Source organism: Oncorhynchus keta, unplaced genomic scaffold (assembly GCF_023373465.1).
Source record: "Oncorhynchus keta strain PuntledgeMale-10-30-2019 unplaced genomic scaffold, Oket_V2 Un_contig_14560_pilon_pilon, whole genome shotgun sequence".
Lineage (NCBI taxonomy): Eukaryota > Metazoa > Chordata > Actinopteri > Salmoniformes > Salmonidae > Oncorhynchus > Oncorhynchus keta.
Window position 1 is genome coordinate 108,145 of NW_026278822.1, and position 4,356 is coordinate 112,500.

The 4,356-nt window shown below is 42.3% G+C and overlaps 1 long non-coding RNA gene across 2 annotated transcripts; it reads left to right on the forward strand.

The window, feature by feature from the left end:
* The first annotated feature begins 407 nt into the window (after positions 1 to 407).
* On the forward strand, positions 408 to 1,384 carry LOC127918579 (uncharacterized). 2 transcript variants are annotated; one of them, XR_008100405.1, is made up of 3 exons: positions 408 to 477; positions 537 to 831; positions 1,304 to 1,384. It is a non-coding gene; the product is annotated as an uncharacterized LOC127918579 (long non-coding RNA). The 2 variants fall into 2 exon arrangements; XR_008100406.1 differs by having other exon boundaries at positions 714 to 831.
* The last annotated feature ends 2,972 nt before the right edge of the window (positions 1,385 to 4,356 follow it).

Below are 4,356 nucleotides of genomic sequence, written 5' to 3' on the forward strand. Positions count from 1 at the left end.
AGTATCGTACAGTGGATATCTAAGCCTGTAGGTCTTTATACAGGCTATATATTTATATTAGTATCGTACAGTGGATATCTAAGCCTGTAGGTCTTTATACAGGCTATATATTTATATTAGTATGGTACAGTGGATATCTAAGCCTATAGGTCTTTATACAGGCTATATATTTATATTAGTATGGTACAGTAGATATCTAAGCCTATAGGTCTTTATACAGGCTATATATTTATATTAGTATGGTACAGTGGTGTAGGTCTTTATACAGGCTATATATTTAGTGGATATCTAAGCCTGTAGGTCTTTATACAGGCTATATATTTATATTAGTATCGTACAGTGGATATCTAAGCCTGTAGGTCTTTATACAGGCTATATATTTATATTAGTATCGTACAGTGGATATCTAAGCCTATAGGTCTTTATACAGGCTATATATTTATATTAGTATGGTACAGTGGATATCTAAGCCTGTAGGTCTTTATACAGGCTATATATTTATATTAGTATCGTACAGTGGATATCTAAGCCTGTAGGTCTTTATACAGGCTATATATTTATATTAGTATCGTACAGTGGATATCTAAGCCTATAGGTCTTTATACAGGCTATATATTTATATTAGTATGGTACAGTGGATATCTAAGCCTATAGGTCTTTATACAGGCTATATATTTATATTAGTATCGTACAGTGGATATCTAAGCCTGTAGGTCTTTATACAGGCTATATATTTATATTAGTATCGTACAGTGGATATCTAAGCCTATAGGTCTTTATACAGGCTATATATTTATATTAGTATGGTACAGTGGATATCTAAGCCTGTAGGTCTTTATACAGGCTATATATTTATATTAGTATGGTACAGTGGATATCTAAGCCTGTAGGTCTTTATACAGGCTATATATTTATATTAGTATGGTACAGTGGATATCTAAGCCTGTAGGTCTTTATACAGGCTATATATTTATATTAGTATGGTACAGTGGATATCTAAGCCTGTAGGTCTTTATACAGGCTATATATTTATATTAGTATCGTACAGTGGATATCTAAGCCTGTAGGTCTTTATACAGGCTATATATTTATATTAGTATCGTACAGTGGATATCTAAGCCTGTAGGTCTTTATACAGGCTATATATTTATATTAGTATGGTACAGTGGATATCTAAGCCTGTAGGTCTTTATACAGGCTATATATTTATATTAGTATCGTACAGTGGATATCTAAGCCTGTAGGTCTTTATACAGGCTATATATTTATATTAGTATCGTACAGTGGATATCTAAGCCTGTAGGTCTTTATACAGGCTATATATTTATATTAGTATCGTACAGTGGATATCTAAGCCTATAGGTCTTTATACAGGCTATATATTTATATTAGTATGGTACAGTGGATATCTAAGCCTGTAGGTCTTTATACAGGCTATATATTTATATTAGTATGGTACAGTGGATATCTAAGCCTATAGGTCTTTATACAGGCTATATATTTATATTAGTATGGTACAGTGGATATCTAAGCCTGTAGGTCTTTATACAGGCTATATATTTATATTAGTATGGTACAGTGGATATCTAAGCCTGTAGGTCTTTATACAGGCTATATATTTATATTAGTATGGTACAGTGGATATCTAAGCCTGTAGGTCTTTATACAGGCTATATATTTATATTAGTATCGTACAGTGGATATCTAAGTTATAGGTCTTTATAAAGGTCAAATTTGGTTTTAGTGGATTCTAAGCCTATTAGGTCTTTATACAGGCTATATATTTATATTAGTATGGTACAGTGGATATCTAAGCCTGTAGGCCTTTATACAGGCTATATATTTATATTAGTATCGTACAGTGGATATCTAAGCCTGTAGGTCTTTATACAGGCTATATATTTATATTAGTATCGTACAGTGGATATCTAAGCCTGTAGGTCTTTATACAGGCTATATATTTATATTAGTATGGTACAGTGGATATCTAAGCCTGTAGGTCTTTATACAGGCTATATATTTATATTAGTATGGTACAGTGGATATCTAAGCCTGTAGGTCTTTGTACAGGCTATATATTTATATTAGTATCGTACAGTGGATATCTAAGCCTGTAGGTCTTTATACAGGCTATATATTTATATTAGTATGGCTACAGTGGATATCTAAGCCTATAGGTCTTTATACAGGCTATATATTTATATTGGGGAAAAAGGGAAGGTGGGGAGGAAGAGTATGGTACAGTGGATATCTAAGCCTAAAAGGTCTTTATACAGGCTATATATTTATATTAGTATGGTACAGTGGATATAGTAACCAAGAGAGGTCTATGAGGAAGAGCAATGTGGCCCTCAAGACTGTTGGAAAAGCATTCCTCATGGAGGGTTGATACAGTTATTGTTTTTGTGGTTGTGAACATTATTTTAAGTAAATTATATGAAGGAGGAAAGAGAGAGAGAGGGGTGTGGGGAGGAAGAGAGGGAGAAGGGGTGTGGGGAGGAAGAGAGGGAGAAGGGGTGTGGGGAGGAAGAGAGGGAGAAGGGGATGTGGGGGGAGAGAGGAGGAGGGAGAAGGGGTGTGGGGAGGAAGAGAGGGAGAAGGGGGGGGGAGGAAGAAAGGGGATGGTGGGGGGAGGAGGAGGGGTGTGGGGAGGAGGGGAAGGGGTGTGGGGAGGAAAGGGGATAGTGGGGGGGGAGGGAGAGGGGGAGATGGAGAAAGGGGATGGTGAGGGGGAGGAGGAGGAGAGGGGGTGTGTGGGGGGAGAAGAGAGGGGGAGATGAAGAAAGGGGATGGTGAGGGGGGGAGGAGGGGGGTGTGGGGGGAAGTGGATAGAGAGGGGGAGGAGGAGAGGGGGAGAAAGGGGATGGTGGGGAGGAGAGAATGAGAGAGAGAGGGGGAGGAGGAGAGGGGGAGATGGAGAAAGGGGATGGGGAGGTGGAGAGGGGGTAGGGGAGGGAGAGAGGGGGAGGAGAGAGGGGTAGGGGATGAAGAGAAGGAGTGGTGGAGGGAGAGAAGAAGAGGGGGAGACGGAGAGAGAGAAAGAGGAAAGGAGAGAAGGGGGCCAACCTCGTACGACCACAAAACCACATCCCTTTTCATAAACAGACAGTCACAGGACAGGAGCCATTGGTAATATCAAGGAAGCCAACCACAGCAGTTGGTTGAGATATTACTGGTCGCCGTAGCAATCAGAGCACAATGGTAATACAACATTAAGTTCAAAGGATGTCAACAGATTGAGGAAACATATCTGTTTTTTAAAGGGATAACTTAGCATAACGTCTGGGACAATTTCTTTGAGGTATTACTGGCCAATGTGAGTGTCACCCTTTGAAGTCTTTGGGTTCAGTGCAGTTTGGCCGTTCCGGTGTTTTGACTGCAGCGTAATCCCAACGGTAGCTGACGCACGCACGCACGCACTCCACACACACACACACACACGCACACACGCACACACACGCATACACGCACACACGCACACACACACACACACACACACACACACACACACACACACACACACACACACACACACACACACACACACACACACACACACACACACACACACACACACACACACACACACACACACACACACACACGGTACCTGTCAGCCAGAGTCAAACCTGAGTAATACTGATCTTATGAGGGCTGATTCCTTGAGATTAAGAGGGGCTTCACACACACACACACACACCGGCCCGTTCCACAGTTGAAACATGGAGCAGAGCGGAGTTACAATCCCCTGACTAGTGCTGTGATAGTTGATATCTAGACAGGACTGTGGTGTGTCCCAACACCACCCAACACACACACACACACACACACACACACACACACACACACACACACACACACACACACACACACACACACACACACACACACACACACACACACACGACACACAGGGCCCTATAATCCTCCTGTACGTCTATGATCCTGTGACACACACACACTGCTAGGGCCCCAGGCCCTTTGTACCTCTGACCCTACAGTGGAGGGTGAAGTGAGGGTAGAGGTGTGGGTGTGACGGAGGAGGAGGCTACAAGGTATTTCGTCTGTCTAGACACACAGTCCCCTTGGGGATTAGAGAGGCGCCTTGGCTCTCTGACTCTCTCTCTCTGGCTCTCTGACTCTCTCTCTGGCTCTCTGACTCTCTCTCTCTGGCTCTCTGACTCTCTCTCTCTGGCTCTCTCTCTCTCTCTGGCTCTCTGACTCTCTCTCTCTGGCTCTCTGACTCTCTCTCTCTGGCTCTCTGACTCTCTCTCTGGCTCTCTGACTCTCTCTCTCTGGCTCTCTGCTCTCTCTCTGGCTCTCTCTCTCTCTCTGGCTCTCTGACTCTCTCTCTCT